The sequence below is a fragment of the Electrophorus electricus genome, unplaced genomic scaffold, assembly GCF_041902795.1.
Source record: "Electrophorus electricus isolate QZ-2024a unplaced genomic scaffold, ASM4190279v1 Scaffold27, whole genome shotgun sequence".
Lineage (NCBI taxonomy): Eukaryota > Metazoa > Chordata > Actinopteri > Gymnotiformes > Gymnotidae > Electrophorus > Electrophorus electricus.
Window position 1 is genome coordinate 3076666 of NW_027658550.1, and position 15285 is coordinate 3091950.

The 15285-nt window shown below is 40.4% G+C and overlaps 1 pseudogene; it reads left to right on the top strand.

Moving 5' to 3' along the window:
- Positions 1-2381: 2381 nt before the first annotated feature.
- Positions 2382-3681, top strand: LOC145655528 (cytochrome P450 2K1-like; annotated as a pseudogene).
- The last annotated feature ends 11604 nt before the right edge of the window (positions 3682-15285 follow it).

Here is a 15285-nt window from a genome sequence, read left to right on the forward strand (position 1 = left end):
CACAGTGAGCAGGCTGTGTGCTGGGTGGCTACTGTCTAGCTGCATCATTTTCATTTTCCTCAAGCAGCAGGACTGATGGCTATCCTGTAAGGCTGGAGGTTTGTGGCCTATGATGGATTCTGCAGTCCTCACTACTCTCTGGAGGACCTTCAGTCACTTGCAGTGCAGCTGCAGTACCAGACAGTGATGCAACCTGTGGGTTTGCTCTCTGTTTTAGATCTATAAAAGGTGGTGAAAATGTCAGGCGGCAGGCCAAACCTCCTGAACCTTCACAGAAAGAAGAGGTGCTGTTGGGCTGATCTCACCAGTGTGTTGGTGTGGTTGAACCAGGTGAGGTCATCTGTGAGGTGTATACCGAAAAACTCAACCGACTCTTTCCCCTTGGGATACGTTGATGTATAGGCGAGAGTGACCACCCAAATGCAGCTTCCTGTAGTCCACAATCATCTCCTTCATTTTACTGACATTGAGCTGGAGGATGTTGTCGTAGCAACACTTTGATAGAGCACTAACCTTGTCTCTGTAGGTTGACTTGTCTCCCCTTGTGATGAGGCCTAGGATGGTTGTGCTATCAGCAAACTTGAAGATGATGTTAGATGTGTGTTTGGCTACACAGTCATGTGTAAATGGGGAGTACAGGAGGGGGCTGAGCACACAACCCTGTGGAGCCCCTGTGCTCAGAGTCAGTGTTGAAGAGAAGCTGTTTTCTACTTTCCCCACCTTGGGTCTGCATATCAGGTAGTCCAGTATCCAATTGTGGACCAGGTACCTTGCGTGGGTTAACTGCCTTAAAGGATCTGACCTCCTCAGACACAAAGCTCTCCTGATCTACTGGGAGTTTTGCAGCAAGGGGGATGTTTTCCTCAAACCGAGCATAATGAACATTTAGCTTCTCTGCAAGTGAGGAGGTCAACCCCCCTATCACAGTACCAACTTCCTTTGTAGTCAGTGATCATGCAAAGTCTATTCCACATATGTCTGAGAATTCATTGATGTTAGTGCCAGCTGTGTCACAAAATATCCACCAGTCTGTGGTTTCAAAGCAGTCCTGAAGTGTGAAGGTGGCCTCTGCACTCCATTGATAGACTGATCAGAAAACCTTTTTTCCTGTTTGAGTTTTGTCTGTATGCAGGCAGGATAAGGATGGAGGTGTGATCAGATTTTCCAAAAGAAGGGCAGGGGAGGTGTTTATATCCTGAAGGAGAAGTCACCCAGAGTGACACCAACAAGGGAAACATTAATAAAACAAGATTCATGGTGAAAGAGCATGGTTATATCGTTTGTTATGGATTATGTTGATACAGAATGAACAACTGATCTATTCATGCTCAGCAGTTTTGCATATTTAATTCTGCTAGGTTGTAATGCAGCTTTAAAGAACGCTGATGAAAAAAAAAATCCCATTTAACGCGACTATGTTTCTGGCTTAATACGTAGTTAGTTAGCTAGCTAGCTAGCTACCTTCAGAGTGTGTTACTAATTTACAGGATACACTATGTTTTTGTTCAGGTTTGATAGTTTAACTGGTCTGCTACAGTGACCATCTTGTCAATTGTCTTATTCTTACTAGTTAATCTCAAGTGTGTTGTTTTTACATACATACAAAATATGGTTTGAAATCAATAACGCTCTAAAAGTAGGTATATGGACAGAAACCTAGTTGTATTCGACAGAATCTCTTTAGGCTGAACTGGAGTTTAAAATAGTAACACACTCTGAATGCATCTAGCTAGTTATTAACTGGCAGGATCAGGTTTATATTTCTGTTAGTTGGGATTTTGTTTTATCAGTGTTCTTTAAGGCTGCATTCTTTACAACCAAACATGTGCAAGAATGCAAAGCACAAATAGGCCAATTGTTCATTCTGTACCACCAGTGACAAAACTTTGGAAATCACAAATATAAATTACTTTTCACTGGCTGTTTGGTTGAATAACCCCTTTTTGTGTCCCCCTGAAACAACACTTTCATTGTGTTGTGACTGGATTTGTAGCATTTCTGAAGTTGCATGTGTTTTTTGAATTTGCACTGCATTTCTGAAATGTAGCATATGTTGTCATTTTGAATAAAATGTTTTTGGAATTTGTATAACATTCATGAATTTGCATTGCATTTCTGAAATGTAGCACATGTGTTTTGATGAATGTGTTTAATGTAGTTGCAGCATGTTGGGTCTTCCTGGCCACCATACAAATGAACATGGATGAAACAATGGCTTAAGTTGGCAAGCATAAATGGAACCTTATGATTTTAAGCTTCTTTATAGGTTTTAGCACAGCAAAACTGGTTCCTTAAAAATATAAATAAAATGGGACTTCTTAAGAAAACCTTTTCATGCTTGTTGAATTGGTTCACTGTTAGGCCAGCTGATTAGGCTTGGTATGGAAAAAGCCAGTGGTTTGATGGTTTTCAAACATCTCTCTATATGATCCCTGGTATTACTCAGTTGTACTCTGATGGAAGAAAGTGGTCTCTTATGTTGGCTGACTAATTGATCCCTTCTGATTATTGGTTAGGAGGCTGGAAAAAAGAACTCATTGTTCCATGCACAGAATCTCCTTCAAACTGTTTCCAACCTGTTTGCTGCTGGTACTGAGACAACCAGCACAACGCTCCACTGGGGCATTCTGCTTAATGGCCAAGTACCCCCACATACAAGGTAAGAATTCCAACTGCAATGTGAATATCCAGTGTCCAAGACATTTCTCCAATGAGGAAGACAAAGAGGTGCTTGATGGTGTTTGAGGGTTTACCATGGTTGCTTCTTGTATTTGTTTATATTGTAATATTGAAAGAGTTGATTGCTTTTGTCTTCTTAAAAACACGAGACAATATCTTCTGTTGTGCTCCAGATCAGGTACAACAGGAGATTGACAGGGTGGTTGGAGGCCGCCAGCCAGTGCTGGATGACCACAAGAACCTGCCTTACACAGATGCAGTCATCCATGAGACACAGAGACTGGCAGACATAGTACCCATGAGTCTCCCTCACACCACTACCTGTGATATTAACTTCCAAGGCTTCTTCATCAAGAAGGTCAGGCTGTTAGATTAACTGAGAAGAGTCTAAAAGCAATACAACAAAAGCATGCATAGGATAAAATTATTAAATGTACGTAGGAGACTGAGAGCTGAAACTGGCTGGTTTATAAATATAACAAAGACATGACAAAATGGCTGCGTAAATTTAAATTTTGCACTGTTGTCATACCAGAGAAAGCTGTCACTAGCTTCCTGCTTAAGCTAAAACTGTGATTCTTTCCAGGGAACCTGTGTATTTGCTCTTTTGACATCCGTGTTGAAGGATGAGAATGAGTGGGAGAGCCCTTACACTTTTAATCCAGGACACTTCCTCGATGAGTAGGGACACTTCATTAAGAGAGATGCCTTCATGCCCTTCTGTGGAGGTGCACTGAAATCATTTTCTGTCATTGATCTGGTGCTCCAGATTTCATGTTGTACTTTAAATGTCTGTCTGTGTGTCTGTTAAGGGCGTAGGGTGTGTCTGGGAGAGAGTCTGGCCAGGATGGAGCTGTTCCTCTTCTTCGCCACTCTTCTGCAGCACTTTCGTTTCACTCCTCCACCTGGCGTGTCTGAGGAACAGTTGGACCACATGCCAGCTGTGGGCTTCACGTTGACCCCTCTCCCCATAAGCTCAGCGCAGTAAACTACTTGGCATAATCCATTCACTTTTAACATGTAAGGGTAGTATTTACATTCAAGGTTGGAATAATATTGGCAAAATACTATTTAAAAATTCACAGGCACTGGTGCAACCTGGATTTCAAAGTTCATCACACGTGACCAACACATTCACATGTAACTCACTTATCTGCCCCAACACTTGGCACCTAAAATTAAACCCTCATCATTCATATTGCTGAGTAACATTCAGTTTTATAATAAATGTATGATTTCTTATATGTGAATGAACCTTAATAATTTACAGTAAATATTAACAGTGCTTTTAGTTTTTCATGCCAAGTCAAGTTCATAGTCATCCCTCAGTATAATTCGTATATACATTATTACAAATGTTTCATCTGACAGTAGTGTGACACATATGAACAACATGGGAAGTCTGCCTCTGTTTTGCCATAATCTTCAAATAAAGTCTAATATTTCTACTGCACAAGGTATGATGCATTTCACTGTAAACACTCTCATCATCTGGAAACATTTGATAGAAATTGTTGCATCTTGTCCTCCCTAAGATGATCAAGTTTTTTGTTAGTGGATTGAAATAGTAGCAATGTATGTTTTAAATTTGTCAAAATACCTTTAACCAGGGCACCATGCTAAATGTAGGGAAATATGTTAATTATAATTGAAGTGTAATTACTTTAAAAAAAGCTTTATATTAATTCAGTCTCACTCAGGTTATGGTTAGTCAGAGTCCTAATCACGTATGCAGGGATTATAAAAATGAAAGTGAATCCTGCATTATATGGTAAATTAAATGTTAATAAACATATATAGTAAATAAACAGGGCTTGAGTATATGGAACCAACTAAAATGAAGCTATAGGTATAGTAATTGTTGTAGAAAAACCACAAATAACATTTGCAGATGCTTCTATCCAAAGCAACTTACAATTATGACTGAGTACAACTTGAGCAACTGAAGGTTAAGGGTCTTGCTCAGGGGCCCATCAGTGGCAACCTGGCAGCAGTGGTGCTTGAAACCACAATCTTCTGATTACAAGTCAACTACCTTAACCACCAAGCTACCACAAAACTAGAAAGAGAAAAAAAAATTGATTAACAACTAAATAGAGCCAAAAGGGAAATGCCATGGATTTTGGAACACTAAACTGGGACTCCTGAAAGGGAAGTGTGTCCTAAATAATCATTGAACTAGACTGGATTTGCCTAAATGTCATTCTGTGGTCAGGTAGTATGATAACACACAGCGAACTGGCATCAAAGTAGACCATGCTGACCCCGTTACCTGTTTGTTGAGTTGAGTTCAGGATCAGGTCACAGTTCACCCTTGAACTGGATCATTTTAGGAGCTCTATGAGAGCTCACTCACTCATAATCCCAAGATTTTCAATAGCACTGCGATGACACATTGTATATGTTGTTGGGGTTAGGTTTTGAGAATGTAAAATGACTTCCCCACTGCTGTCCATCAGATGGCATGGTTGAATAGCAAGGTCAAAGGCACTTGTTAAGCATTGCCACTGGTTTTGGAGTTTCTCATTTTAGACTCAACCGGAATCGATTTTGTGTTAGGGTATCTCGAGTCAGAATTTAAGGGCTGGGGTCGCTCATCACATGATTTCAGGGTGGCTTTTAGGTTTGCCTGTCGGGTAGGTGAGCAGAAAGTTCCCAATCCTCCCTACTCTCATTTGGCAAGCTAGAAGGTGGAACAGGTGTGGGGTTGTGTGTAAGTGAAGGAATGTAGAGCCGAACGAAGAGCCTTTCTAAAGAACATACATAAAGTGCAAGAGAGAAAATGTTTTATTTACATTTTCATTTTAGCAAAGTTGGAGCTTGATTCACACTCCACACCCACTACGGTTGCAGGGAAGACCCATCGTGCTGCAAATACATAAAGCACATTCATCAAAATGACAACACTTGCGATACATTTCACAAACGCAATGCAAATACATAAAGCACATTCATCAAAATGACAACACAACCCGGTGCAAATTCAGAAAACACATGCAACTTCAAAAATGCTTCAAATCCATTCCCAACACAACAGAAGTGCTGTTTCCAGAGGACACAGAGGCGATTGGACTTCAATGAGACCAGCGGGAAGCAACAACAACCAAGTGAAAAGTACGTTTTTAGGTTACCATGGTTTTATCATGGCTGGCTATTCGTGCTATACATTCTAGCGTATTTATTTATGCTAGGTTGTACATATCGCAGCCTTACAAACGCTGATATAAATCCCATTTAACACAATTCAGGTTCTGTCTAAATACCTGCCTACTATTTTACAGAATAGTATTCAATCTAAAGAGATGCTGCATAATACAACTCTGGTTTCTGGATAAATACCTACAATTAAGAGTGTTTTGTATGTATCTATAAGCATTACACTTCAGATAAGATAAGAACAAGATAGTTGGCCAGCATAACCAATGACCAAACTGGTTGCCCAGTATAATCAGATTGAGATTTGACCAGTATGACCCAACTGCTCAATCATACTGGTTGAATAGCTTGGTCAAGTTGTTTATGCTGCTGGACCTGCTGTCCAGTTGGAAATTGTGGCTAAACCATCAAACCTGAAACAAAACGTAGCTTTTGCTAGTCTACCAGTTTAATCAGATGATTTAATAGCATAAAGTACATCTATTGCCTGGATGTCCAGCTTTTCAACTATCTTGACCATCATTGACCAGATTAGATCATCTGACACCAGAAAATTATCTAGATTTTGTAGCTAGGGCTGTAGCATGCCTATTACGGAGGTCCACAGTTTATCATAGATATATACAGATCTATTCTAACAGTGCAAAAGTAATGATAGAAAAGTAATAACAATTTAGGTATTTAAAAAAAACCATTAGAACTCATGAAACAGAATGTCCCCACAATCTGCACATCCTAAAGGCATCACCTGTTCATTGCAGCATGTTTGGTCAGCGCACTCTCATATTAAATGCTACATACACTTACAGAGCATTATATTTCCATTTTCTTCTGTTTTCAGCTCATATTGTTTTGTCCTTTCTGTTGTTTCAGATACTAGAGTATACTACTTGCTCAAAGACTAAAGCTAACAGTATGTGTGTGAAAAATAGGTGGTGTTGAGGTAACTAAAAGAATGTTTACAGGAAAAGAGGCTTAACTAAACTTTAATTTTACTAAATCTAGGCCTATATTCTTAAAGCTTCTCAAAGCATGAGTGCTAACCTAAGGTGATATTTTTGTCTCATCTACAACACTGACAAACAAATCCTAGATAAGCATTGAGAAGCTTTATGTACATGCACCCCAATTAAAGCATAATTAAATGCTTATTGTAAAATTATTAATGAAAATTGTGACAACATTTAAGGCTCCAGGTCGTAAGAGGAAATGTGATAAAAACCACAAATCAAGTGGAATGGTGGAAATGAAGTCAGACAGCGACAAACCAAAACAGTTCAATGATATACAGTGTATTGTACAATAGACAGTATGATATTTATATATTTATATATATATATATATATATATATATATATATATATATATATATAAGAGACAGTGTAACACTGGATTATAACGTCAGGAGTGACACAGGCCAAAATAACTCACTAAACCTAAACAGACAAAAGAAAAATACACATACAACTACACTACGTGGAAAACACAGAGCAAACCCACCCCCCAAACAAAATGGCAGTCACTTCCTACTTACCAGTGAAACACAACAAAGGGAACAAAGTGGAACATATACAAATACACAACGGCAAAAACAAACTGCTAGTGCAAAGTCAACATGGGAAGCAAAGTCATACACTAAGCCAACCATCAACACTGCTAACAAACAACTCAAGAGAACATCTCTCTCTTCCTCTAGCTTCTTCCCTCTTTTATTTCTCCTCAGGGTGGGCAGAGTCTTGTCTCCTGATTTTCTGCAAACATGAAACTCTGTAATGGAATCTAGAAGTGGATCTAGAATGGAACACACACACACACACACACACACACACACACACACACACACACACACACATTTACATTTACGGCATTTAGCAGACGCTCTTATCCAGAGCAACTTACAAAAGTGCTTTGTCATTTACTCATAGAATATATCCAAGTACAGTACAGTAGTTTAGAATCAGACATACCAATGAACTAGAATACTGTAGAATACAGGGATGAATGCTAATAACTAGAAGTACAAAATACATAAGGTCTATCTTAAACAATGATAAGTGCTATAAACAATAAGTGCTAGAGTTTGTTAAACAACATAAACAATACCCTACAAAAAGTATTAATTTAGTCAGTCAATATGGGAGCAGTGTCAGTTGTCCTTTAAATATTCTGCAAATAGATGGGTCTTCAGTCTGCATTTGAAGACTGCAAGGGACTCTGCTGTCCGGACAGGAAGTGGGAGTTCATGCCACCATCTTGGAGCCAAGACAGAAAATAGTCTCGATGCTTGTCATCCATGAGACCTGAAGCAAGGTATTTCAAGCCGAGCCGTACTTGAGGTTCGAATTACTCGAGGTATAGATTGGGCTTTGACCATTGACCTCATGTATGAAGGGGCTGGTCGATTTTTGGCTTTGTAGGCAAGCATCAAGGTTTTAAATCTGATGCGTGCAGCTACAGGAAGCCAGTGAAGAAAGCGCAGCAGTGGCGTAATGTGTGAACTTCGGAAGATTGAAGACCAGTCGTGCTGCTGCATTCTGGACAACTTGTAGAGCTTTGATGGCTCTTAGAGGAAGACCAGCAAGTAGCAAGTTGCAGTAGTCTGGCTTTGAGATCACAAGAGACTGCACAAGCACCTGGGTAGCTTCCTGTGAGAGAAAGGGTCGAATCCATCATATGTTACAAAGGAGGAATCTCCAAGACCGGGTTAGATTAGAAACGAGTTCAAAACGACAACTGGTTGTCCAAAGTTACGCCCAGGCTACAGGCAGCTTCGAATGGTGATACTAGGGAGTTCTCAAAGGAAACAGTGAGGTCATGGTAAGGGTTGGGAGTACCTGGGATGAACAGAAGCTCGGTTTTACTGGGGTTGAGCTTCAAGTGGTGGGCTATCATCCATGACGCAATGTCAGTCAAACATGCTGAGATACATCTGGAGACCTGCATGTCAGAGGGTGGAAAAGAAAGAAATAATTGAGTGTTATCAGCATAGCAGTGGTAGGAGAAACCATGAGAAGATGTTACATCACCAAGATAATGAGTATACAAAGAGAAGAGAAGGGGGCCTAATACTGAGCCTTGTGGAACACCAGTGGAGAGTCTACATGGTTTGGATGTGGATCCTCTCCATGTCACCTGTGCCGGTTTGTAGCCAGACTGGTTGGGATCATGCAGCTGGTTCTGGGTGAAAAAAAGAATTGATTATAAACTGCTTTAAAGGGCTTTTGAGAGAAAAGAGAGAAGTGATACCAGTCTGTAGTTGGTAACACTGAAGCTGTCAAGTGTGGCCTTCTTGAGGATTGGTACCACCCTGGCGGTTTTGAATGCAGTAGGCACGCATCCAGAAGATAAGGAGTTGTTGATGATGAAAGAGATGAAAGGAAGCAGATCTCTTGCGATTGTCTGGAACAGAGGATCCAGCAGACATGTAGTCAGATTGCAGGAAGTGAGGAGTTGAAGAATTTAATCTGAGGAAAGAGGAGAAAAATAGGTCAGAGAGTTGGATGTTGGGGAATATATGTTGGTTGGAAGAGTGGGCACAGAGGAAAAGGACTGGCGGATTGCTGCAACCTTCTCCTCAAAGAAGGTGATAAAATCCTCCAGAGTAAGAGTAAGAGGAAGGAGGGGGAGGGGGAGGATTAAGGAGAGAAGAAAAAATAGTGAAGAGCTTGCGTGGATCAGATGCTGATGATTTGAAATTCTCTCTGTAGTAGGATGACTTTGCAGATGTTACTTCCAGTGAGAACTTGGAAAGGAGAGACTTGTATGAGCTGAGGTCTGAATCTACGTGAGATTTCCTCCACCGCCTCTCTGCAGTCCTTCGTTCTCTCCTGTGGCAGCGAAGTTTTTCTGTTAGCCAGCGGGCAGGTGGGGAGGACTTAGCAAGTCTAGAGGAGAGAGGGCACAGAAGATTCATTAACGAGGAGAGTGTAGAAATGAAAGAATTTGTAACTGTATCCAAAGAGAGAGAAGACAGAGAGTCAGGGTGAGGAAGGGTGGACAAAACAGTAGAAGTAAGGGAAGAGGGAGTTATGGAGTGCAGATTGTGATGGAGGAAGGAGGAACATGTTGGAGAGGACAGGATGGAAAGAGAAGGAAGGGAGAGAGAGAAGGATAGAAAGTGATGGTCCGAGAGGTGGAGGGGGGTGACTGATGTCCGATGTTGTGGTGGTACAGGTGAAGATCAGGTCCAGAACATTGGCCGCTTTGTGGGTCGGAGGAGAGTGGTTGAGGGTGAGGTCAAATGCTGTCAACAGTGGAAGCTTGTCTTATGGATACACACACACACACACACACACACACACACCAAACGAACACAGGACACAACAATTGAAAAAAATATGCTTTTTTCTCTTATGGTTAGTGTTTTTCAGTAATACTCACACGAATGCTTTATTGTCCAAGACAGGAGAGATTATGCTCTCCTGTCAGTCAAGAAATGCAAAGTAAACATTCACTGAGCCTCCTAAAGCTAGGTTGCCTTCATATTACTGGGCTTTCCAGAAAAAAGATTGATTAATACTTTGGTTCCACAGCCAATATAATTTATATATATAAAGTAGAAAGCATATGTAGATTTTTCATATGCGCTTTTACTTTGTTTAAAAAAGAAGGACGATAGGTTAAAAAGATAAAATATTGTGCAGTAACCATAACTCTATTAACACGGTCACTCAGGGTTAACACAGTTCGCCACACAGGGGCGACGTCTGCGTTGAAATACCTTTAAATATAATTGACTTGAATATCAGTTGTCCTTCACTCTGGCAATGGTCATTTTCATGTGTCTTACTTGTCCGTTTTATGCTTATTCATATCCCCCAAAAGTCTGTTTAGACAAGCGGTACGTTTAAGCTCTTTCGTATCTTTACGCACCGCATGTCTTGTCTTAAACTGGTTGTTTTTCCACAGCCAATAGTTTGACGCTTTATCGTGGACGTTGAGCCAAAGCCATCATTTAGGGCCAGCCGACGTTTATCTGTCTAAAACGGTATCTGGAGAGAGAGTCTAGCTAACTGGAATATGTCCACTCTTTTGAAGAAAAATCATGGACAACAAGAAGATGGAAACAGATGGCGGAAAAGAAATCATATCTGCTTATATACACGCAGTGTCCCCGATAATAAAAAAAAATGTCAACGTGAAACAACAAGTAGTTAAATGCAATAATTCAGATGGGCAGAGATGAACACCACCACTGGAGAAACATGAGGGTCGTGGCTGACAGAAACTCCACCAGTTAAATTAATAAAAACAACAAAAGTATTAAGTAAGTACCGATATTAAATCACTGTTAGAAATGTAACTGTTCGGGCAACCAATGGAGCGCAATGAGTTTCCTAGTTGTACCTGGTTTTGTGATCGCTAATGGCGAACGTTTTCTGCTAGCTAGCTATTTCTATTAGCTCGCTAGTTAGCTCTATATTAGCTAGCAAAAGTCAATCTATACCATCAAACCTGTACGTTTAAGCAACACCACATAAGTAGCCATCTATATCACTATAAATGGCACCTTTCCAAAGAATGAAACAAAGTAGCTAATTAATCTTCGCTATCTTGTTAATAGCGACATAATTGTATGGAAATGCAGAGTTTCAGTAGCTAGTTGGCGCTATAGCTTGCTAGCTACGAAGCCGCCGTCTTAGGATGTCAAACCCAGACTTGCTAGTGGGATGCTTTTTCCAGAGCACCATGTCACAAGGCCAAAATGATGATAACCAAGTGGCTCGGTGAACAAAACATTGACATTTTTGGTCCATGGCCAGGAAACTCCCCAGATCTTAGTCCCATTGAGAACCTGTGGTCTCTCCTCAAAAGTGCAGGGGACATGTAGAGTATGTCAACAGTACAATCCCAAACCTGCAATTAAGGTGGCACCCGGTAAGTATCCGTTGTCATTAACACCAGGGGAAGAGATAGTAATTGACTACACAGACATGGTGGACTCAGCACAGGGGTACACGTACGTGGCCAAAATCTGTGCACAGACAAAATTAATTTAATTTTGTCTGTGCACAGACAAAATTAAATTTGGTTGACACCTTCCCTTTGGCATTAATGCAAATGAGATGTTCAGTAAATGCAACAACTGGTTTTACCCCTTTTGAATTGCAGACAGGTCGAGGACTTCCAGGACCCCAGGGACCCTTAACAATAAATGAGAAAACAAAGACATCTCACACACACATCATACTTTAATGAATTGCAAAGTATCGTTTCAGCTTTCTCCACGCAGGAGGGGGACCGGACAGGGAGCAGACAAACCCAGACGATACCCGTTAGGGACTGGGTGCTGCTGAGAGTCATCAAGAGAAAATGGAGTGAGCCGAGGTGGACAGGTCCATTCCAGGTGACAGAAAGAACCAGCCACGCCGTACGCCTGAAGGGTAAAGGGGAAACGTGGTTTCATCTGAGCCAGTGCGCCGCCGCAGAGTCACCGCAGAGGAGTCTGCAAGAGACAGCGAGGGACCTTGCTGAAACATCACCTAACTCATGAGTGTCATTTTACTGGTAGCTTTAGGGGTCCACCTTAAGACTCAGGTGTCCATTACATGGTATAGTAAACTATGGTTAGAAAAGCATGTTTAAATGACGGTGGGAGTGATTTATCACACTGTAACCTGACTTAACCTACACATGTATTCCCACCTTTGTGTTCCTCAGCATCCATTCATATTTCAAATAAAAATGATGACACCCCTCTATGGGTTCATAATATTTCTTTATAGCAATTCATCAAAAGCTAATATCAGTTCCACATATCACAACAGAAAACAGATCTCCAAACAAATCTTGGTGTAAACTACCATATGAAAATTTACTGGGTCCCTTTGCTTTCGTGTCTACCTACACTTGATACAGCATGATTAGGATCTCAGAGAGCGTTACAGTTAGTAATGGAACTACAGGAGCCACAGGAAGTATGCTATTATTGGAGGGAGAGAGAGGGCAGGAGAGAGAGAGAGAATATGAAAGAGAAATGGGACAGCACAGGACGCTTGCAGTCTGGAGAGATGGGAACAGAAACTAGCCAAAGGAAAAAATATGTAATAATACTTTTGGCATAGCAGGAATCACACTCTGATATGCCACTGGAAAAAAGATTTTTAAAAGGCATTAAAAGGGATAAAAGGCTCTTGGATATGATACATGGACTATACATCATACATTTTGCACATCTCTTATTATGTATGTGTCTGTATAAGAAAAGATGATTAAAAGACTAAATGAATAAAAAAGATGATTAAATACAGGCTGAGTTTGTAATAATAACAATGCTTGCTAGGATTAGCAATACAAAGACAAATAATCTGGAGAAATGCAAACATTCTAGGGAAACTGGACCAATAAGAATATGGACCTCATTAATCTGGATGGAGTAAAAATAACCACGTCTATCGCTAATCACAAAATGGAATGCATTATTCCATACTGATTATAAATGTGCATTTAACCTTCATTTTGCTGTCCAGGAAGCCATCTGAACCTTGACAACCTGCATATGGAATATGCATTAAGATTATGAAAAAAAAAAGACTTAAATAGCCTGAGGAATGGGTGAATATAGGTCCTTGAGTGGTCCAAACACAGTTTTGAGAAAGGAAAGCATGTTGCTGGAAACCATTTCTGGCATAATAATAATAAAAAAAAAACAATCATTTTAATGAAGAGGGAAATTGCATTTGTTCCAGGGTATGTGCTGTCTGTACTCTCTGGACAACTGAAGAGCAACTGACAAAAACATTCTCTTCCCAGCTGCTGCATCCATGTATAAAATATTAAGGCCAGCAGACTTAAAATGACATGTTTCTCAATATGGACATGTGTAAAAGAGCTGTAATAAAAGAACTGCATCTTTCATCGAATTTTGCTGTGGTATATTCTGTTCAATTAGAAGGATTTAGTTAAACCACTCTGGTTTTTTTGTCCCCTGCCACCAACATCCCTTGCTGTGGGGGAGTGGCTGGTGTGGAGAAGCATGACGAAGCATTGTTTACTTTGAATCATGTGTCCAGAGTTACACATCACTTCACCCAGCATATTTTTTTAAATTGCAAAAAATTGTAGGGGGAATTGTGATGTTCATGGTAACGTAGAGTGTGCTTCACACTGCATATTAGAAAATTACTGCACCTTTTTTTGTCCTGTATCATATGACTTGCTATGTGGGGTGTGTGTGTGTGTGTGTGTGTGTGTGTGTGTGTGTGTGTGTGTGTGTGTGTGTGTGTGTGTGAGTGAGTGTGTGAGTGAGTGAGTGTGTGAGAGAGAGATTTATCATAGTCTGGCTCCACATGAATAAGTACATAAAGGCTAAATTACTGTGCTGGAAAATGGAATCAGTCCACCAACATTTTAATTGCTTTAATATAGAAGACAATATGAACATCAAAAAATTCTGATTATTTGAGTGCTTTGTATCCTCAGAAATAATTGCACATAAAGCACAGTTTAATCAGTCTAGTGGTTAACAAATCTTGCTACCAAATGATGCCAAGTTACCTCTTACTTTTATTCACTTTAAATGTGGCCTGGTACAAAAGAGGGTAAGAGATTGTGAAGTTGAACTGACCTGAGAATGGTTATCTCTGTTCTAGCTGTACTCTGCTGTGATCACCTTTTCTTTCCAGAGGTCAGTTAGCTGAATGAAGCTTGGTTTGAATGAATTTCATTGGGCAACTGTGCTTATGACTGCAAGGAGCACTGTAGGGCATCCCAGGTGACAAATATCTGGAAATCAGCAGTGAATAATGAAATGCTTAGGTAAGACTGGTCATCACTGCAAAGAACACCAGACATGGCATGAAATGTCTTCCAAATTTGGATCTACTGACAAATTGGTTTCTTAGCTGCAATATTCAGAATTTCTTCTTGCGTTCTGGGCTTAAGGAGGATGCAGTGGCCACTGTTTGTCATCCATTTCCAAATGCTTTTTGGGACTATGCACTAGTATGAAAGCATGCATTAAAGCTTGAATGTATGATTTCCTCAACCTGGGCTTTCTTGAAAGCTATAACAATGAATGATGCAACATTGCACAGCCAGTGCTATGGCTTCTCCTGTTTCCAAGGCAACAGCTTACAATGCACATGGTGGTCATGCACCACCTTACATGAGTCCTAAAAATAAAAGCACTACAAAAGGCTGCAGACCCCCAGTGTAGCCTTGCGTCTGCTGTGCTCATTAAAGTCTATGAAACCTTGTTTGATCAGGACCAATAGTAATTTTTCATCAGCTTACACTAATGGTCTTTGTAATGATGAGCGTTAATGATTAGAGGGGGTATCTCCCTCAATTATAGAGTGGATGAACTCTTGTTATGCAATTGATTAATTGACAGAGGTGCTGCAAGTTCAGGAGCCTCTCAGTTGGAAAGGTGTAGGAAATACTGCAGTCAGCAAAGTATCAGCAAGCACTTAGAGTGCCAGAGAGTCTAAGAATAGAAGCTGTTTTTTT